Source organism: Apium graveolens, chromosome 11, assembly GCF_009905375.1.
Source record: "Apium graveolens cultivar Ventura chromosome 11, ASM990537v1, whole genome shotgun sequence".
Classification (NCBI taxonomy): domain Eukaryota; kingdom Viridiplantae; phylum Streptophyta; class Magnoliopsida; order Apiales; family Apiaceae; genus Apium; species Apium graveolens.
Window position 1 is genome coordinate 136,883,988 of NC_133657.1, and position 24,107 is coordinate 136,908,094.

The following is a 24,107-nucleotide window of genomic DNA, read 5'->3' on the forward strand; positions in this document are numbered from 1 at the left end:
CAGCCAAATCTTGATGCCCACCTAAAATCTGATTTTCATCATCTAGATTCAGAATTGGTGTGGTTGGAAAATCTTCATTGAAATCAGCATCTAGAATTGGTGTTGTTGGTAGAGTGAGTTGAGTTGGAGGAGCTTCCAAGTACAGAACCTCAGGCACAATCAAGTTATGAATATCAATTTCAGCACTTGTACCTTCAGCACTTGTACCTGGGTCTTCAGTATGTACTGGATCATTTATTGGAGACACGGGAGGTGTAGACACTTTCTCTGGAATATTCTCTTGTTCTTGAATAGGAGACTTGTGAGCTGATTCAGCAGTAGGAAGTAATTCAATGACTATAGGTTCTGTTAGGATCAGAGATTCCTGACCCCCTTCCTTAGCTACTTCTTCCAGAGTTTCTTCAGAGTGTGATGATACACTTACAACCCTCCTGGCTCTTTTCTTTTTAAGTCTCTTTGCAGAATTAGAGACTTTGGGAGATTAATCATCAGTATTTAGCTTTCTAAGCCTTTTGAGGGGCCTAGAACTCCCAGTTTCAGCATCTTTCTGAGAAGTGATCTTCTCAGCTTCTACAACAACAGGTTCTGATATGGGAACCTGTTCCTCATTGTCTGACTCATCTCTCAGAACAGTTTTCCTTCTCTTTTGTTGAGTTTGAGGTACTATCTTAGTCCTCTTGGGTTTAGAAGATGAAGGCTTCACAGGATGTGCTGAAGGTTGAGGTTGAGATGACTGTGATGGTTTAAAATATGTCCTGATAGATGGTTGAGTTGGTTGAGGTTGAGAAGTTTGAGGTTGGTGAGAGATGGTAGGTTCTGATGGCTGTTGAGTTGGTTGTGATGTGTTGGTGGGTTGGACATCAGGGTAAACAAATATGTATATTTGTGGATCAGCATTTACCAGAATCTGTTTTACTAACTGGGGAATTTGTAAGGGTCTCTGCACTTGTTTCTTAATGTCAGCATTTAACAAATCATTAAAGGCTGTTAGGTCACACACACTGTAGAGGGGGGGTGAATACAGTGTATAGCACAATCAAATCGAATTCTAATAACACAAGTAACAGAAAACAGACTTTATTCAAAGCAATAAATTCTGTTACAGTATGGAACTGTCCTCTCTCAGTGATGAACAAATATCACGAGAGCTGCTAGGGTTACAATAAATAATCTTCTCCATAATGATAACACTTATAGTGTAAACCCTATGTATGTGTTTATATACTACACAGTTACAAGATAATCGCTAATTGATATGGAATATAAATCTGCTTCCTAAAATATATGAATCAGATATCTTTTCTTCCAAGTATTCTATTCTTCATAGAATTCCTTCTTCATGCATATCTCTTCTTACGTTTGTCTTGATCTTCTTTTCCTTTCAATCAGCCACCTTCCTTATCTGAATATTTCCTTTAAGTCCTGATATTATCTTCTGATAAATATCTCCTGAACCTTAAGTACTGATGACTTAAGTTCTGACTTCAGTATAAGTGCTGATTTCAGTTAAGTACTGATTTGTCCTGTTTAAGTAAGATCTGAAAACTAAACATAAATCATATTAGACATGACATTATCAAATATATCTAACAATCTCCCCCAACTTGTAAATTAGCATAATATTCAAGTTAACAGATATTTGATGATGTCAAAAACATTAAGTACAAATGCATGAGAATTTGATTAGATAACTACAACTTACAGTCCTTAAAGCTTTACCAACTTTAACTTCTGATAACAACTTCAGTCTGTATTTATATCAGAATTTGAGCAGTTGTAGATCTTGAATTGGCTTCACTTTCTGATCTCTCTGATGTTAGGAGTTGTTCTGAGATAGTTCTTTAACAAACACCTCTCAGCATATCTGAGTTCATCAATCATCCTCCTTTTAGCATCTTTAAGTTCTGCAGAATCTTCACCAGTTTGAAAGATTGCAGCCCTGAGATCATTAATTTTAACTTTCCTTATGTCCTGATCCAGTCTGATCAAATATGCCTTGTCAGACTCAAGATTGAATTCCACAGCCTTGTAACCCAGAAAGGTAGTTATAATCTTAGCAGAGTTAGGCTTCATCTCAACAATATCACCCTTGTGATCTCTGTACTTTGGAAGATATGTGCTGTCAGACTTTACAAAATAAAGCCTTTTCTGTCTCTGAATTTGACTCTTCAAATAGTTTGCAGCACTTTATGTTATTTTGTCATTCACTTGAAGTAAGAATAATACATGTTCCAATTCTTCAAAATACTTCAGTGGAATGACATTTTCCCTTATATGATAAACCCTACCATCTGTCATGAAGTACAACAAGATGTGTTTTTTCAAGTAGGTATGGTAAACCATCTGTATAGATTCTAGTTGATTCAATCTTTCAGGAGTTGCTCCAATACCTGGTTCACTTAAGGAAGTTGGATCATTGGTTGTGTTCTGTATTCTTCTTTCATCAGCATTACCCAATCCAGATTTATCTCTTGCTTCCTTTCCAGTAACCACTCTTGCTTCAAAACCACTTACAGCAGTCTTCAAAGGTTGAGTCTGTTTGACTTTGGTGAATCCTGGTAGGAGTAACTTTGAAGGTTTAACATGAGCAATGTCAGAGGTTTCCTTTGATTTATCTTCTGATATCAAGTTAACTTGAGCTATGTCAGAGGTTACTTGCTTCTTTGAGATATCAGAACTAACTATATCTTTACTCTGAACAACTTGAGCCATTTCAGAGGTTGTCTTAGAAATTTTTCTTGAAGTCAGAGCAAGATCAGCATCTTCAACAGTAATTTCTTCATCCACAGGAGGCACATAAACCTTGATAGGTTCACCAACTTTCTCTTTGCCCTTGGACCTTGGATCTATCTGTAATTGTGATTTAGCCTTGGTTGCTTCAGGATTTGTTCTTTCTTTTATCACAATGCCTTTCGCCTTTGGAAGTTTCTTTTTACCAACTGAAGCTTCAGATTTGACTTTTTCTGACTTAAGTCTAGCTTCTTCTTCCATCAGACTCTCAAAGTCCATTCCTGGATTTTCTTTCAGAAATAGCTGTCTTGATATTTCTTCATCAAGATCTAAAAGTTCATCAGAACTTATCCTTTTACCAGTAGCAGAAGTAATTCTTTTTCTAGCATCAGAACTTGTCCTGTGACTTGTAATTTCATCTCTTCTTGATGAGAAACTTCTACCTTGACCATGACCTCCACCCATTCCAGAGTTTCCCTGGTCATCTTTTTCATCATCCTTCCCCTTCAGTGTCTTAACAGTTTTGCATTTGGACTTAATTACTTTCTCCCCCTTTTTGGCATCAGCAGGTAAGAGAAGAGAGACAAGCAATTCCACTGAGGCTTGGATTTCATCGAGTTGAGATTGCTGAGAAGCTTGATTTTTCAAAATATCATCAATCTGAGACTGTTGCTTCTCTTGGGTCTTCTCAATGTAAGCAACTCTGTCAAAGGTAGGTTGGAAGAATTTTTTCGTATCAAGTTTCTGAGTCATTTCTTGCTTGAGCAATTCTTCTCGAATTTTATGTAACTCTGCATGAGTTGTTGAATGGAGACCTTGAAGATGTCTAGTACTCAATGCAATGACTCGAAGCTGTGTCTTAAAATCATCATTAATTAACATTTCATCAGCTTTTGCCAAGTGCTCAGTAAGAATCTTTTCAGATGGAACAACGGTAACTGAGTTCCATTCCTTATTCCACTCCTGTCCTCTAGGAGTTTCACTCCAAGGTACTGGTGCTGCTCTTGTAACAAACTTCTTAACTAGTTCAGATTTATGAACAGTTTGTTGAGGTGCATGTCCTGAAGGACCAGCTTCATCAGCATCTGCATTTATAGCAGCATCACCAGTAGTATCAGCATTTGAAGTATCAGAACTGAAAGAATCAATATCTTCTGATAAAACAACAGTATGAGAAGCAATTGAGGCTTCAGCATCATCCTCTAAGTGCTGATCTGTTTCCAAGTTCTGATCAACAGCCATATCCTGATGCTCACCTATATTCTGATCATCAACATCTAGATGCAGAGAAGGTGTTGTAGACAATTCTGGAGTTTGAGTAGCATCAGTAAAAGGTGTTGTTGATGGATTAATTGCTGTTGGAGCTTCTAAGTAGAGAACCTCAGGCATAACCAGGTTGTTAATATCAATTTCAGCACTTGTGCCTGGGTCTACAGGAGATATAGTTTCATGTACAGGAGACATAGATGGTGTGTTTGCCTTGTCTGTAGCAGCTTCCTGAGTTGGCGACAATGGAGAGGGAGATGCAGTAGCTTCAGCAAATTCTGGTTCTTTTGAGATCAGAGATTCCTGATCTCCTTCCTTAGCTGCTGCTTCCTCATCATCTGAAGCTAGCCTTTTAGCTCTCTGTTTCTTGTATCTCTTTGAAAGTGGGGATTCCTTGGGAGGTTCAGCATAAGTCATTCTTCTAAGCCTTTTGAGAAACTTGGATCCCCCAATTCCAGAATCCTTCTGAGAAGGGACCTTCTCAGCTTCTTTAACAACAGGTTCTGATGTAGAAACCTGTTCCTCACTATCAGACTCATCTCTCAGAACATTCCTCCTTCTCTTCTGTGGTTTCTGAGGGACAGTCTTTCTCCTCTTGGGCTTGGAAGATGAAGGCTTCACAGTATGTGCTGATGATGAAGGTTGAGCTATCTGTGAAGGTTTGAGATGTGTTCTGATAGAGGATTGAGGTATAGATGTATGAGTGGTATGTTCTGATGGTTGTTGTGGTGTTTGGGATGTGGTGGTAGGTTGTACATCAGGATAAACAGATCTATAGGTTTGAGGATCAACATTTACCAGGATTTGTTTTATAGACTGAGGAATCTGTAAAGGTCTAACCACCGTTTTCTAAAGGTCAGCATTCTACCTCATCTCCCTAGACTGGGAAGAAGAACAACAGTCATTGGAAGTGTAAAACAGGGTTTAATGCGCACAAGAAACAAGTCAATATTATTGTGCATGTACGTGTTCCACTAAACCTAATTGTATTGACTGTTAATATCTCACCCGTACATATTCATATTTAAAATAAGACTGTTTCAGATTTTAACCACAAATAAGTCAAATAGAGGATCAAAATTTAATATCAGCACTTAGACTTATATCAGAACTTAACAGTCATCAGAACATGATTTCTTAACTCGAAAACTGAATGCCTATCTCTGTGATTCTTCACACAAATTCTGATTTCGGTTCTTCAGAACTTATTTATCAGAACTTCCATCAGAACTTGTCCTCAGAATTTATGCAATCTGACACATAAACTGTTCATCTAAAACAACATTGAACGCCACAATAATTTTCATCATTCATATGGAGTGTAAGTGTGTGCATTAAGCAAAATATCAGACAAAGAGTAAAGTCTGATTCACTTCAGTACATCTTAGAAATAAGGCATAACTTAGAACTTTACTAAAATCTGTCATTATTCTGAAGTTTACTTTTGAATGAGTTCATGCACGAGTCAACCTCAACTGTTTTGTGCCTATTTTATGCATCTTTTGAAATTCTATTTTACAGTGGCTTCTCAGTGTAAGTGAGTCATGACTGCTTATCAGAATTTATGCTATTATCAGGGTATTTCTCCAGTAATCATAGAGTGTGAAAAGTCACCAAGAAAAATAATTATTTGCTTTTTTGATGCATATTACTTAATACCAGCAATGCACTTGGGTCGTCCCTTCCACATTTTTACTCTAGATCTCAAAGGAGTACCTGATTTTTATTCCCTTTTCTTTTACTTTTTCTTTTGATGAGTGAGGTTTATCAGCACTTAGTACATCCATCAGATTTACTAACATCAGAACTTAACATATGAAAAGCATTATTCTAGTTTTTGACTTAGTAATAAGATAGACAAAGTAAACGTGACTAAGCTCAATATCAGAATTTGCTTGTGTCAATAGATTTCCACAAATAATTAATTCTAACATGGGATCTCTAGTATGTTAAAGACTACTAGGTCAGCATCTAGCACAGTTATCCTCATAGGATTGAATAGTCACAGAAACAGTCAGTTAATTATCAGAGTTTAGAAATTCACATCAAACAACAATCAGTACTTAAGCAATTTTCAATTAAGCACAGAATACACAAAAGAGTAATTTCTGTAAATACTGATCATAAAGTCTGATGCATCAGAACAAAAACTAAGCAGATTTAGAGAAAGAACCTGAAACCATTCCAAGTTCATTTACCAATCTTGTAAAAGTAGCTTCACACAGTGGTTTTGTGAAGATATCTGCTAGTTGTTGATCTGTTGGAACAAAGTGCAATTCCACAGTACCTTCATCCACATGTTCCCTTATAAAGTGGTACCTAATGCTGATGTGCTTTGTCATTGAGTGTTGAACTGGATTACCTTTCATAGCAATAGCACTTTGATTATCACAGTAAATAGGGATTTTAAAATATGTTAACCCATAATCCAGTAACTGATTCTTCATCCAAAGAATCTGTGCACAACAACTTCTTGCAGCAATGTATTCTGCTTCTGTAGTTGATGTGGAAATTGACTTTTGTTTCTTGCTAAACCAAGAAACCAATCTGCCTCCAAGAAATTGGCAGCTTCCACTTGTGCTTTTCCTGTCAATTTTGCAACCTGCAAAATCTGCATCTGAGTAACCTATTAGTTTAAAATCTGATTCTCTGGGATACCACAGTCCCAGATCAGCTGTTCCCCTAAGATACTTGAAAATTCTTTTCACAGCTGTTAAGTGAGGTTCTCTTGGATCTGCTTGAAATCTTGCACAAAGAGAGGTAGCATACATGATATCAGGTCTACTAGCAGTTAGATAGAGTAGAGAGCCAATCATACCTCTGTAATCAGTAATATCTACTGATTTACCAGTATCCTTATCCAGTTTTGTTGTAGTGTCCATGAGAGTGGATGCACTTGAACAATCTTGCATTCCAAATTTCTTCGGCAAATTTCTGGTGTACTTGGTTTGACAAATAAAAGTGCCTTCTTCATTCTGCTTGACTTGAAGGCCCAGAAAATAGCTAAGTTCCCCCATCATACTCATTTGATATCTTGACTGCATCAGTTTGGCAAACTTCTTGCAAAGTCTGTCATTTGTAGAACCAAAGATGATATCATCAACATATATCTGAACCAGAAGTAAGTCACTTCCATGGTTGAGGTAGAACAGTGTGTTATCTATAGTTCCTCTGTTAAATCCACTTTCCGGAAGAAACTGAGCTAAAGTCTCATACAGTGCTCTTAGAGCTTGCTTAAGGCCATAAAGTGTTTTATCAAGCCTGTAGACATGATTAGGATACTTGGGATCTACAAAGCCTCGAGGTTGTTCAACATATACTTCGTCCTCCAATTCTCCATTGAGAAAAGCACTTTTCACATTCATTTGAAAGACAGTAAACTTTTTGTGAGCAGCATAAGCCAAAAATATCCTTATGGCTTCCAATCTAGAAATTGGTGCAAATATTTCATCATAATCAATTCCCTCCTATTGAGAATATCCTTTTGCAACCAACCTTGCCTTATTCCTTATAATTATGCCATCACTATCAGTTTTGTTTCTGAATACCAACTTTGTACAAACAACAGATCTGTTCTTTGGTCTTGGCACTAGGGTCCAGACTTTGTTTCTTTAAAATTCATTTAACTCTTCCTGCATTACTTGCACCCAATCAGTATCTTGAAGATCTTCTTCCACTTTCTTTGGTTCAGTCTGAGAAAGAAAAGAATTGTAAATACATTCACTTGAAGTAGTTGTTCTAGTTCTGACACCTGCATCAGGATTTCCAATTATTAAGTCAGGTGTATGTGATTTAGTCCACTTTCTTGCAGATGGAAGGTTTTCTCTAGAACTGGATGCTCCCACATGATCTATGCTATCTTCATCAATATTTTCTTATGCTCCCCCTGAAACTATGCTCTCTGAGTTGGATCCTTCAGAATTTAAGTTTTCAGAACTATCAGAACTTGGCTTATCAGAACTTGACGAATCAGAACTTGAAGAGCCAGTTGTATGTTCTGATGCTTCTTGAGATGTGGTTTTATCTTGAGTATGCTCCCCCTGCATAGGTGCATCTTCCTTTGGCGTAGTCACCACAGTTTCAATAACATCAGAGTTTAATCCATCAGAGTTTGCAGTATCAGGATTTAGACTGTCAGGATTTTCAGTATCAGAATTTAAGTCTTCATTTTCAAATCTCAACTGATCATGATCATTGAAATCTTCAAGTCCAGTAATCTTCTTATCATCAAAAGAGACATTGATAGATTCCATGACCACTCTTGTTCTCAAGTTATAGACTTTGAAGGCTTTTGTGGAAAGTGGATATCCAACAAAGATTCCTTCATCAACTTTTAGATCAAATTTGGATAGTTGTTCAGGGTGAGTCTTAAGAACAAAACATTTGCATCCAAATACATGAAAAATACTTCAGATTTGGCTTTTTTTCTTCACCATCTCATATGGTGTCTTTCCTTGCTCGTTAATGAGTGTTGCATTCTGAGTAAAACAAGCAGTCTACACAGCTTCAGCCCAGATATAGGTTGGAAGCTTTGCTTCATCAAGCATTGTACGTGCAGCTTCAATGAGAGTTCTATTCTTTCTTTCAACAACTCCATTTTGTTGTGGAGTTCCAGGAGCAGAAAATTCCTGCTTGATTCCATGGTCTTTGCAGAACTCTTCCATTATCAAATTCTTGAACTCAGTACCATTATCACTTCTTATTATATTCACTGAATCTTTGACCAATTTATCCAGTTGCCTGACATGATCAATCAAGATAGATGCAGTTTCACTTTTTGTGTGCAAGAAATACACCCATGTGTATCTGGTGAACTCATCCACTATGACCATAACATATTTCTTCTTTGCAATAGACATGACATTTACTGGACCAAATAGATTAACATGTAGTAGGTGATAAGGCTCAAGAATTGATGATTCAGTCTTGCTCTTGAATGAGGATTTCCTTTGTTTAGCCTTCTGACAAGACTGACAAGAATCACAAAGGCCATCAGGAGCAAATACTGACTTTGGCAGTCCTCTCACAAGATCTTTCTTGACTAGTTCATTTATATTGTTGAAATTTAAATGAGAGAGTTTCTTGTGCCAATTCCAGCTTTCTTCAATTGATGCTCTACTCATCAGACAGATTGCAGAACCATCAGTACTTGTTGAAAGCTTGGCTTCATAGATGTTACCATGCCTGTATCCTTTCAGAACAACTTTGCCTGTAGATTTACTAATAACTTCACAGTGTTCTTCAAAGAAATCCACATGATAACCTCTGTCACAGATTTGACTAACACTCAGCAGATTGTGTTTAAGTCCTAAGACCAGAGCTACTTCTTTAATGATGACATTCCCAAGATTGATATTGCCATATCCCAACGTTTTTCCAATGTTGCCATCTCCATAAGAAACACTTGGGCCAGCCTTCTCCACAAAGTCTGATAGTAGGGCTTTATTTCCAGTCATATGTCCTGAACATCCACTGTCCAGAACTAGGATGTTTTTCCTGTTGCCCTGCAATCACAAAGACCACTAATGATTAGTTTTAAGGACCCAGACTTGCTTGGATCCTTTGGCCTTATTAAGTTTGTTAACATTTGCAGCGGATTCAGCATCAGAGTTTATGTTAACATTTTTCTTATCAGAATTTACACTATCAGACTTTGAATCAGAACTTACTCTAGAAGGAACAATGCTAACTTTCTTTAAAGAAGGTTTTATTTGGTAATAATCATAGTACAGACTATGATATTCCTTACAAGTATAAATGGAATGCCATAAACTACCACAATGAAAACAAGGATTTTGTGGCTTATATCTAACAGACTGATTCTTAACTCCTGACTTTGAAGGTAAGGAGTTTATGTTCTTATTCATCCTGCAAAAAGAAGCCAGATGGTTAGAACTTCCACAGTTATGACACCTTATAATCATTGCTTTTATTCACACCTTCCTTTCCATTCCTATTTTTCCTAGGTGATTTTACCTTGTTTGCATTCTTAACATCTTTCAGCTTATGCTTAAGCTGCTTCTTTGTCATTAAGCCTCCGTTTACTTCAGTTGTCTTTTCCTGTTTTAGTTTGTCAGAAGTTAATTCCTTTTTAACTTCTGATTTCTCATTATTAGACTTTTCAGCTACAAACTTAACAGGCTTTAACTTAGATTTTTGATTAACAACTATAGGCTTAATTTCTACAGTTCCTTTATCATTTTTATCATCTTCATAACCTAAGCCCTCTTTCCAGTTTTCACTACTTAACAAATTTTGAGTTGTTCTGCCAGAGTTAGTCCAAGTCCTGATAATCTCTCTTTCCTTTTCTAACTCAGCTTTTAGAGATTCATTCATTTTAAGCACTTCATCCCTAACATAGAAAGCATCATCTCTATCTTTCTGAGTTTGATGGAACATGACTAACTCTTTTTCTAAATAATCATTCCTCTTTTTGCAAGCAAGATTTTCAGAAGTTAATCTTTCACATGTTAAAGTTTGATCTCTATAGCTAATGAACATGGTTTTAAGATATCTTCTCAACTCATTAATATCATCAGTATGAAAGGTATAAGTAGTTTGAGGTACCTTTAACTCAGCAGCTTCAGAACTGCTTTCAGCACTTGCCATATCAGCATTTGCCATCAAGGCATAATTCTCCTCACTTTCAGAATCTGAGGTGTTTGTCCAGCTTTTATTCTTTATGACAAGAGCCTTGCCTTTGTCACTCTTCACTTTCTTTCAATCAGGAGATATGTGGGCTTTCTCACCATAGTTGTAGCATTTGACATTTGTATAATCTCCTCTGTCAGACTTTCCTCCTTTGCCCTCAGATTTTCTGAAATTCTTCTTATCAGAACTTGGACCTTTCCTGGAAAACTTCTTTCCCTTCCTGAACTTCCTGTATGCAATCTTTGTGATTCCTTTCACCATAAGGGCACGCAGCTTCATCATCTCTTCATCAGCATCCGTCTCAGGCAAGCTTTCAGATTCTGAGTCATCATCACTATCAGAACTTGATGACTCGGTATCAGACTTTGTGAAGAGCGCTTTACCCTTGCCTTTCCTTGAGGTGGGTGCCTTGAGGGATTCTTCTTCAGCTTTAAGAGCAACTGTCCTTGACTTTCCTCCTTTCCTCTTGCTTCTTTGTTCCATCTCAAGTTCATGAGTCTTGAACATCCCATAAATTTCATCAAGAGTTGTTTCATCAAGATTATAGTTGTCTCTTATTGTTGTTGCCTTCAAATCCCAGCTTTCAGGAAGAGCCAACAGGAATTTAAGGTTTGAATCTTCAAGATCATACTCCTTATCAACCAGTGACAAATCATTCAAGAGTTTGACAAATCTATCATATAAATCAGTCAATGACTCATTAGCCTTTGAGTCAAAGTGTTCATACTCTTGAGTGAGTATTGTCTGCCTATTCTTCTTAATCGTATCAGTTCCCTGACATCTTGTTTCCAAGGCATCCTATATCTCCTTTGCAGTCTTGCAGTTTATTACCCTGTTTGACATTAAATTATCAATGGCACTATGCAGTAAGTGTCGTACCTTAGCATCCTTAACAATTGATGCAATATCTTCAGCAGTGTAGTCACTCTTCTCCTTTGATACTGACTTTGCTGCTTCTCCTGCAACTGCAACAACGAGCTTGGTTGGTTTGTGAGGCCCTTCCTTGATTCTATCAAGATATTCTGGATCTATAGCTTCCAGAAACATAGTCATCCTCACCTTCCATATGTGATATTCAGATGGTCTCAATATGGGAACTCTAATAGCCTCATATCGGCTATGGATTTATGTCTTTGGAGGTTCTTCAGTTTTGGTGGGCTTAGTTGGAGTTTCTACTTCAGACATGATTGTTTTTGGATCTTAAACTGTTTGTGTGTTAACAGATAGGCTCTGATACCACTTGTTAGGTCACACACACTATAGAGGGGGGTGAATACAGTGTATAGCACAATCAAATCGAATTCTAATAACACAAGTAACAGAAAACAGACTTTATTCAAAGCAATAAATTCTGTTACAGTATGGAACTGTCCTCTCTCAGTGATGAACAAATATCACGAGAGCTGCTAGGGTTACAATAAATAATCTTCTCGATAATGATAACACTTATAGTGTAAACCCCATGTCTGTGTTTATATACTACACAGTTACAAGATAATCGCTAATTGATATGGAATATAATTCTACTTCCTAAAATATATCAATCAGATATCTTTTCTTCCAAGTATTCTATTCTTCATAGATTTCCTTCTTCAAGCATATCACTTCTTACGTTTGTCTTGATCTTCTTTTCCTTTCAATCAGCCGCCTTCCTTATCTGAATATTTCCTTTAAGTCCTGATATTATCTTCTGATAAATATCTCCTGAACCTTAAGTACTGATGACTTAAGTTCTGACTTCAGTATAAGTGCTGATTTCAGTTAAGTACTGATTTGTCCTGTTTAAGTAAGATCTGAAAACTAAACATAAATCATATTAGACATGACATTATCAAATATATCTAACAAAGGCCCTTTTTGCAAGCTTAAAGGGTGGAATTAAATCACTGGTAGGTTGGGGTTCATCAGCACAACAGAAAGTATATATAAGCTGACAGAATCTAGCAAAGTATACTACACTCCTATCCTCTGTCATCCAATCCCCTATAAAACCTAGCACAACACTTGCAAAACCAAAATGAGTTTGATGAATAAGGGCATACCCGATTTGTTGACTCATGATGGGAATAGCTGAAGGATTTTTAACACATAAACGCAGCGAAAACGTAAATTTAATCTTAAAAAAAAACCGAAACCCTCCGTAGGATCCATGCGAAAAAAATAATATTTAATTCGTAGTTCAGTATTTTACCTTAAGAAGCTTTACGTTAATGAAAATATGGAGGTCTTTAATAGCGATCCAAGAATGATGAACGGAGATCCTTAGCAGCTGCTCCTCAAGTGTGAAGCACTCCACCGATATCCACCAAGAAAACGATGTAATGAAGGAGGAGGAGATGGAGAGGATTAGGGTTTTGTAAATCTTTTTGGTTGAGGCAAAAATAGGGTTTATAATAGTATATTTATAGGCAAAATTTTCAGATGAAAATTTTCCCATAAAATATTATTATTATTAACCCTTTATTATTCTCACTAATAATTAAAACACCTTTTAATTATTAATCCTTTTTCTAAATTCTTTAGAAATAATTCTCTCGCTTGATTTAATTTCCAAAAATTAAATTCTTAATTAATAATATTAAGAACCTTTTCTTAATTAATTTCTAATCAATTAAATCTCATTTAATCAATTATTAAATTTGCCAATTAATTATTTATTTCATAAATAAATAATTATCAGCCATTATTAATTAATTCCTCCACCATTAAATCATTCTCTTTTATGGTGTGAACCTGTAGGTTCAATATTAAGCCGGTAGTAGAAATAAATAAAGGGATACTTCTCAGCATATCGCGACTATTCGGATAATACGAATTCACTGCTTAGAATACCAAGAATCTATTCAGTGAGTAGTTACCGTACAATTAATTCCTTCTACCCTGCAATGTTACGATTAAATACAAGGCATGGAACTTGTGTCAAGCCTATCTTATTTAATCACTTGCTTTCCCATTCACTATGCTTAGTTCTATTTAATGTAAATTAGAAACTCCTTTCTAATTTCATTCACTCTGGCTAGAGATTCCTGAACTAACATAAGTGGATCAGCATTGAATATTCTCTTCCTACACTGGAAGGGGTAGATCCTTTATTGATCATACACTATCTTCGTGCACAAATTCCTATACCCAGTAGAGCCCTTATAATTGTCCCTTGAGACTAAGAACTAAACCAAAGCATAGTTCAGTGTACACAAGATGACTATGATGACCTCAAGTCTAAGGATACTTGTACAACTATCACTATGTGAACAACTGCTGACACATAAGTGAACTCCATCAGTTGTTCAGCTGTGTGAGTCATGTTCAGTGAACTTATTCTATAATAAGCACCTACATACTAGCTATAATGTCACTACACAAATGTCTATGAGAACAGACATCCTTCATAATGAAGCAAGCATAGTATGTACCGATCTTTGCGGATTATTAATTACCAGTTAGTAATCCTACAACCAGGAACTATTTAAGTTTAGAGTTATCATCTTTTAGGTCTCATTATTATGATTTCATCACAATCCATAAAAAGCTTTACTCTAAACTGTGGTATATCTTATTTAAACATTTAAATAGATAGAGCCCGTAATAAAAACAAAACAAGCCTTTTATTAATATCAATGAAATCAAAACAGATTACATAAAAGTTATTCCTAAATCCTCATACATGATTGGACTTAGGACATATCTCTTTCAATCTCTCAGTTGTACTAAAGCCAATCACTCTGGTATCTAATACCCATCTTGTCTTTATGACGATCAAAGTGACTCTGAGAAAGTGGCTTTGTGAGTGGGTCTGCTATGTTGTTATGTGTGTCAACTCTTTCGACGTTGACATCTCCTCTTTCAACAATCTGAATTGCACCACCATTCAGAGTAAACACGTACCCTGACATGGATTTGCTGTCACTTTCTGATTGAAAACTAGAGTTAGTATAACCCTCTATTTTCAACTCAGATTCACCACCAAAAACAAGAAAAATGTCCTGAGTCCTTCGCAAGTACTTAAAGATGTTTTTCACTGCTTTCCAGTGGTCTTCACCTGGATTGGACTGATATCTGCTCATCACACTAATTGAATAAGCAACATCAGGCCTTGTACACAACATCGCGTACATGATAGATCCTATTGTTGAAGCATAAGGAATCTTACTCATACGCTCTCTTTCCTCAGGTGTCTTAGGAGATATTTTTTTGGAAAGGGACACTCCATAGCTCATCGGTATGAGACCTCTTTTGGAGTTTTCCATGCTAAACCTTTTAAGCACTTTCTGGATGTATGTACCCTGGGTAAGACCTATCATTCTTCTAGATCTATCTCTATAGATCTTTATACCGAGAATGTAGGATGCTTCTCCCAAGTCCTTCATGGTGAAGTTCTTTGATAACCATACTTTGACTAATTGTAGCATCGGTATATCATTTCCTATAAGAAGTATGTCATCCACATACAATACAAGAAATGTTACCGCGCTCCCACTAACCTTCTTGTAGACACATGGTTCATCTATGTTTTTGATAAAACCAAACTCTTTGATTGTCTCATCAAAACGGATGTTCCATCTACGAGAAGCTTGCCTTAAACCATATATGGTTCGCAGCAGCTTACACACTAGGTGTTCATTTCCCTTGGAAAGAAAACCCTCTAGCTGTGTCATATACACTTCCTCCTCAAGTTCTCCATTGAGGAAGACCGTTTTCACGTCCATTTGCCAGATCTCATAGTCGTAGTAAGCAACAATCGCAAGCAAAATCCGAATTGATTTTAACAGGGCTACAGGCGAAAAGGTTTCATCAAAGTCAATCTCTTGCCTTTGTTTGAATCCTTTTGCCACGAGCCTGGCCTTATAGGTCTCGACCTGGCCATCTGCTCCAATCTTTCTTTTGTATACCCACTTGCACTCAATAGGCTTAACACCTTCAGGTGCCTCAACCAGAGTCCATACTTGGTTGGTATACTTAGATTCCATTTCGGATTTCATGGCACTATGCCATTTCTCTGAGTCAACACTACTCATAGCCTCATTATAGGTCACAGGGTTATCATCATCAATGATTGACAACTCATTGTCATTCTCAATGACAAGGCCATAATACCTCTCAGGTTGGCGAGACGATCTCCTTGTCCTACGAATGGGCTGTTCCACAGAAGGTTGTTCAGTCTGAACAGGTGTTTCCACTTGATCCGTAGTAGTTTGTGCTTCTTGAACTTCATCAAGTTCAATTTTGCTCCCACTGTTTCCTTCAAGGATAAACTCCTTTTCCAAGAAGGTAGCATGTCTGGAGACAAACACCCGATGATCGGTGTAAAAGTAATACCCCAAAGTCTCTTTAGGATATCCCACAAAATTACATTTTACGGATCGAGATTCCAGCTTATCTGGGTCAACTTTCTTGACATAAGCTGGACATCCCCAAATCTTAACGTGTTTAAGACTCAGTTTCCTTTCTTTCCATATCTCATATGGTGCTTGAGGAACAGATTTGGAAGGCACCTTATTCAGTAAATATCCTGAGGTTTCCAATGCATAACCCCATAGGAATATTGGAAGATTAACATAGTTCATCATGGACCGAATCATGTCTAACAAAGTTCGATTTCTCCTTTCAGATACCCCATTTAACTGTGGAGTATATGGAGGAGTCCACTGGGAGACTATACCATTTTCTTTGAGATAATCTAGAAACTCTCCATTCAAGTATTCACCACCCCGATCTGATAGAAGAGTTATAATACTGTGTTTGGATTGTTTCTCCACTTCATTTTTATATTCTTTGAACTTTTCAAAGGCTTCAGACTTGTGTTTCATCAAATACACATATCCGAATCTAGATCTATCATCTATGAAAGTAATGAAGTACGAAAATCCACCCATGGCTTGCGTAGACATTGGTCCACATACATCTGTGTGTACCAATCCTAGCAAATCTTCAGCCCTCTCTCCATGTCCACTAAATGGAGATTTGGTCATTTTACCCAATAGACAAGACTCGCATGTAGGATATGATTCAAAATCAAAGGGGTCAAGTAACCCTTCCTTATGCAATGTCCGCAGTCTATTTTCATTAATATGACCTAGCCTACAATGCCATAAATAGGTCAGATTTTCATCATCTCGTTTTCTTTTGTGAGTTTGTTCAATCTGAAGTAAATTATGCTCTACGTCACATACATACAAACCATTATTTAAAATACCATGTCCATAAAGAACACTATCTCTACGAATGGAACATTCATTATTCTTAATAATAAATGAAAAACCATCCAAATCCAACATAGGAATAGAAACAATATTCCTCATAATAGAGGGAACGTAATAACAATTATTCAAAATAATAGTCTTGCCCGTAGGCATATGTAAACTAAATGATCTTACAGATATGGCCGCAACCCTTGCTCCATTACCCAGACGTAGAATCACCTCATCTTTTTCAAGAGTCCTACTTCCCTTTAGTCCTTGCAACGAATTGCAAATATGAGAACCACAGGCGGTATCTAATACCCAAGTAGAAATTTGACCTAGTGACATATTAATTTCGATCATGAACATGCCTGAATCAGAAGCGGTAGTCTCACTACCCTTCCTCTTCTTCAATTCTGCAAGGTAAACCTTGCAGTTCCTCTTTCAGTGCCCCAACTTGTTACAGTGAAAATAAACAGCTAAATTAGGACCAGTCAACTTGTGAGCATCTAGTATGCTACAGAGTGATAGTGCAGAAGACATGACGAATATAGTAAATCTGTAAATGATAAACACATAACAACACTTAACAAATATTCAATTTCATTTCAAAACACTATATCAATCGGGTCTTTATTCATAAAAGTCTCCCACTAGTTTATCTAATTTTTTTCAACCCCCTAAGTGAAAACTAAGCATTCATAATGCTAGTGGGAATAGGGATCCTACATTCCATCACACAACCTCGGCTGTGGCACAAAACGTCATGTGATGTTCAATAGGCAGACAACTCTTATCAATTACATCTTATGTTATTCCCTAATATAAGTTTAGCCTCTTGAATAATTGAGTCATGGCTATGGCACGTCAAACTCAATATTCTAAGTCAATTTTAACCCAACATTTCGTACAATTGAATCAGTCTTCAACGGCCCACGGCTGTAGCACGTACCGACCTTTAGATTCTAATTCAATGTACACATCTCTATGTAATAGACAAGTATTTCTTATTTCGAAATCAAAGCCCTCGGCTGTAGCACGAAACGACAATGATTTAAAAATAAGAACCACTTTCTACCATGTTGGAAGGCTATGACCGACACAAGCCCATTGTGTCATTGGCCAATTACTACTTCATATTATTTAATTTTAGAGGGATTATATTAAGTTACAATCATAATCATATTATAAAGAGATTCTTCCTTTTAAATTAAATATTTCAAATCAATAATCGATAATCAGATGATTCCCAGATCGGGTGGAGCATTGTCAAGAGGCGTCACTTAATAACCCTTTCTTACAGATAGAAATTTGTTATTGACAGAATCATCCTTTCTCTCAATATTGAAAATTCATATTCAATTACGTGTTTCATAAACACAAGAATCTCATGATCGTATTCATAATATTTATTATTAAGGCAAGAAACGATTCCTATTCTAGATTTTCTAGAGCACGCCTTATATTGATTTAAGTCCACCTAAATCTATCATCGCATGGTAAACATGGGCATATATCTCATATATAAAATTAAATAAACAAGTAAATGTAAAGTGCAATAAAGTAAATGTGTTTGGTTATGGCCCCATCCTATGTGATCTTTATCAAGCTCATGATAAAGATCAAGGTCAATCTAATATGGTGATGGAAATAAATACAACTACTTATTACATAAGTCTTCTTCTTTGTTTAGACTTCTTGTATGCCTCGTCTTCTTCTTTGTATCACCTCCATTGGATAGCCTTCTTGAGTCTTCAATTACATTACATGATAAAAAGTAAAACTAATCTAATGAACTTACAAGAATAACTCGAGTTACATTCGATATTTATGATTACAAAGATTAACGACATGCAAGTCGTATTTAAAACCAAAACCAAAACCATTACACTAAGGTCGAAAGGCCATAACCATCCACCATGCTCATACAACACATAAAAGCTTGTTAAAAAACATAATATGATCTTAACATATCATATTATCCATGATCTAATCATAAAAAGAAAATATGACAAAAATCAGAAAAATCAGAATCAAATTAGAAAAACAAGAATCACTGTTTATGGGCAGTAAACGACGTCAAACAATCCCGGGGAAATAAGAAGGGGGGATCTAGCAGACAAGTCGTTGATAGCATTAGCTATCAGTTTTGTTCAGACGCTCGTTTACCTATGGAATACGGTATTCGTTTGCGTAAATCGGACACCAGACCCAGATTTCAGCAAATCTGCAACAGCCAATTCAAAATCCGTATCTAATATGATTCTCATAATTAGAACAAACATAAATCATGTATATATCAGTATATATACAGATTACATAATCATCTTATGATTATACAACTCACATGAATATCATATATTCAAAACCATACATATATAAGCATATTATATCAACATCAAATCATGGCGAATCACGTACATGCTCATATATCGAAAACAGTTAAACACATAAACGAATTAAAAACTTTTCGCAAGTAGCTCTTATGCCATTGAAGGGTTTTTAGCACATAAACGCAGCGAAAACGTAAATTTAATCTTAAAAAAAACCGAAACCCTCCGCAGGATCCATGCGAAAAAAATAATATTTACTTCGTAGTTCAGTATGTTTACCTTAAGAAGTTTTACGTTAATGGAAAGATGGAGGTCTTTAATAGCGATCCAAGAACGATGAACGGAGATCCTTAGCAGCTGCTCCTCAAGTGTGAAGCACTCCACCGGTATCCACCAAGAAAACGATGTAATGAAGGAGGAGGAGATGGAGAGAATTAGGATTTTGTAAATCTTTTTGGTTGAGGCAAAAATAGGGTTTATAATAGTATATTTATAGGCAAAATTTTCAGCTGAAAATTTTCCCATAAAATATTATTATTATTAACCCTTTATTATTCTCACTAATAATTAAAACACCTTTTAATTATTAATCCTTTTTCTAAACTCTTTAGAAATAATTCTCTCACTTGATTTAATTTCCAAAAATTAAATTCTTAATTAATAATATTAAGAACCTTTTCTTAATTAATTTATAATCAATTAAATCTCATTTAATCAATTATTAAATTTGTCAATTAATTATTTATTTCATAAATAAATAATTATCAGCCATTATTAATTAATTCCTCCACCATTAAATCATTCTCTTTATGGTGTGACCCTGTAGGTTCAACATTAAGCCGATAGTAGAAATAAATAATAATAAAACTATTTTATCATTATTTATATAAATTCTCTAATTCATTAAATATGATTAATTAATTAATCATATTTATTCTACATCGTGAAGGATACTTCTCAACATATCGCAACTATCCGGATAATACGAATTCACTGCTTAGAATACCAAGAACCTATTCAGTGAGTAGTTACCGTACAATGTCACGATTAAATACAAGGCATGGAACCTGTGTCAAGCCTATCTTATTTAATCACTTGCTTTCCCATTCACTATGCTTAGTTCTATTTAATGTAAATTAGAAACTCCTTTCTAATTTCATTCACTCTGGCTAGAGATTCATGAACTAACATAAGTGGATCAGCATTGAACATTCTCTTCCTACACTGGAAGGGGTAGATCCTTTATTGATCATACACTATCTTCGTGTACAAATTCCTATACCCAGTAGAGCCCTTATAATTGTTCCTTGAGACTAAGAACTAAACCAAAGCATAGTTCAGTGTACATAAGATGACTATGATGACCTCAAGTCTAAGGATACTTGTACAACTATCATTATTTGAAAAACTGCTGACACATGAGTGAACTCCATCAGTTGTTCAGCTGTGTGAGTCATGTTCAGTGAACTTATTCTATAATAAGCACCTACATACTAGCTATAGTGTCACCACACAAATGTCTATGAGAACAGACATCCTTCATAATGAAGCAAGCATAGTATGTACCGATCTTTGCGGATTCTTAATTACCAGTTAGTAATCCTACGACCAGGAACTATTTAAATTTAGAGTTATCATCTTTTAGGTCTCATTATTATGATCTCATCACAATCCATAAAAAGCTTTACTCTAAACTGTGGTATATCTTATTTAAACATTTAAATAGATAGAGCCCGCAATAAAAACAAAACAAGCCTTTTATTAATATCAATGAAATCAAAACAGATTACATAAAAGTTATTCCTAAATCCTCATACATGATTGGACTTAGGACATATCTCTTTCAATCTCCCACTTGTACTAAAGCCAATTACTCTGGTATCTAATACCCATCTTGTCTTTATGACGATCAAAGTGACTCTGAGAAAGTGGCTTTGTGAGTGGGACTGCTACGTTGTTATGTGTGTCAACTCTCTCGACGTTGACATCTCCTCTTTCAACAATCTGAATTGTACCACCATTCAGAGTAAACACGTACCCTGACATGGATTTTCTATCACTTTCTAATTGAAAACTAGAGTCAGTATAACCCTCTATTTTCAACTCAGATTCACCACCAAAAACAAGAAAAATGTCCTGAGTCCTTCGCAAGTACTTAAGGATGTTTTTCACTGCTTTCCAGTGGTCTTCACCTGGATTGGACTGATATCTGCTCGTCACACTAATTGAATAAGCAACATCAGGCCTTGTACACAACATCGCGTACATGATATATCCTATTGCTAAAGCATAAGGAATCTTACTCATACGCTCTCTTTCCTCAGGTGTCTTAGGAGACATTTTTTCGGAAAGTCATCGGTATGAGACCTCTTTTGGAGTTTTCCATGCTAAACCTTTTAAGCACTTTCTGGATGTATGTACCCTGGGTAAGACCTATGTCTACTAGAATTGTAGGCATAAATTCAAGGTCAACTTGATGATAACAAAACACTTAACAAATATATTAGTTGAAACCAAGTAGAAATTCAAAAGTGCTGCAAAAGTGTATGTACTGAGATAGAGTTGAAGATTTACAGTGTTTCCAAGGGTGCTCCTTTAGCCTGAGCAAATCATTTTCTTTTCCTTTGTTCCCTTGTTTTCTTTCCTAGCCTCCTGTCATTTTCCTCTACTTGGAGTTGGAGTTTTCTGTAGAATTCAGCTTCATCTTCATCACTGATATACAACTTATATTGCATGTCCTTGAGAGTTTCATTACTGGCAATCTTAAGCTGGTCTTCAAGTCTGAAAAATCTTCTCACTCCTTTATTATCTCTGAACTCCATCAATCAATGAGGTGATTTATGAATTGTAGTTCCGTGCTCTGGGATGGGTAATGTTCTAGGCAAGGAATTTGACTCCCACCAAGTCTTCCTTATGCTGGCAATCTTGTTGAGAATCTCAGTCTTGGCAGTCCTGGTAAAACCAGTGTCCCTTTTTATAGCTGAGTAGACTCTAATCAAGGTAGAATAGCCTTCATTTAGAATTCTTTGAAGAGGCCAAGTCCTTTCCACACTTCCTTTATACTTGAACACTAGCCTTTCTGGTAGCTGTCCATAGGCATTTATTCCCCTTACTTCCTCCAGCTCATCGAGGTAGAGTTCAATATCTGTATATTCTTTTATATCATAAATGTGAACATAATCATCCTTTGAGGCTTGTGGCTTAGGCTTAGGTTTGTGTTTCTGAGTGAATTTACTTGAGGTTGGGGGAGGTATGGATTTGGATTTTCTTTTCAGTTCCTTTGGTAGTGAAGATGTAGTTAAGAAGGTAGGCAATTTGATGGTGTCCCAATCAATAGGTTCCTCTTTAGGGATGATTGGTTCACCATGGATATTTATACTGGGATCAGCAACAAAAGGTTCATGAATAGAAGGTTGTGGTTTGGATTTTGATTGAATTACTTCAGTGTAATCTTCACTCTTCCTTTTTGCCCTAACCTTCTTTCTGTTACCCTTCTGCCATTCCTTTCTTTCCTCACTTTCTTCTTCCACACTCTCACCAACCATATTCCCCATATCCACATTTATACTTTCAGTCTTGTTTCCTTCACTTTTGTCTTCAATCTTCTTCTTTTCTTCAATTAGACTTGACTTTAGCTGTTTTTCAAGCTTTGCTTGTGCTCTTTTGTCAGCCTTCAGCTTTTTAGCTTCTTCCTTTAGCCTCATGGTCTCTTCCCTCTTGGCTATTGAGAATTTGGGATGTCCTTGAATCACACAGATACTCATTCCCTCTTTATAGATGATAGCCATATTCATTCTTTCCACTACATCCTTGGTCTCTTTGTGCTTTATGATATTACCACCCAAAACTTTGTCTTCATCAGGCTTTGAAAGGGGAAAATCCACTTCTTTTAGCTGAGCAGGAGTTAGAGGGTTCTTTGTAGAGGCCTTGTTGAATCTAGTGGTTAGCCTGAGTACCATGGGCTTCAGGTTCCTTGAAGAGGTTTCTCCAACCTTATTCCTCCTTACTGGATTGTGCTCCATAATGATTGGATCAACTTTTGTGTTATGTTTCACAGATAGAGATTTTGCAGCTATAGAACCAAACACTTGTTGCATCCTTTCATCAATTTTCCTTCTTTGCTCTTTCACCTTCATCTCAGCTGCTGCTAGCTGGATTAGATCAATTCCATCAAGCTTTCCTTTGATTTGAAGTGTTGTAGAAGTAGTGATGGCTGGAACTAGCACGTTTGATATTTGAATGTGTGTAGATGGCTCCCCTTCCCCTTTATTCTCCCCCTTTTTTTATCATCAAGAAGAGGGGTCAAGCCCTGTGCTTTAGCCAGTTGCATTAGAAGACTATTCTGAGACTGTTGATTTTGAAGAATGGTCACCATAGAGTTTTCAATGATTTGAACTCTTTCCTCCAATTTGGCCATCTTCTTTTCAGCATCTGAATCTCTTCTTAGTCTCAATAACAGTTCCTGTATGGTACCAAAGGACATGATTGCATCCAGCTTCTCAGTATTGTAGGACTTTAAGTCAGCTATATCCTTTTTGAGTTAATCCACACTTAGATTATGTCTTAATTGTTGTAGCTTCATGAGATGTAGAGAATCTAAGTGGGCTTGGAGAATGGCCTTGGTACCAGTATTGGAAGTTTTCTAAATTGCCTTTTGGATAGCCATGACTTGTTTAACTAAGGATACATTGAAATGCCCTGGTGTAGACTCCTTTGTCAATGCCCAATCAGGTAACTCTGGAATAGAACTTTGGCCTTCATCTCCCCCTAAGTTCATGCTTCCATCAAAAGAACCAGAGTCATCATCATTAGAATTTACTCCAAATTCTTCAGATGGCTCTCCAGCTGTAGAAGGCATCATATTGACAGCAACTTTATCCCTTTGTAGAGATTCTGAAGTATGTACTAGGTTTAAAGTCTTTTCTGCCTCCTCATTGCCCTGAGTGGC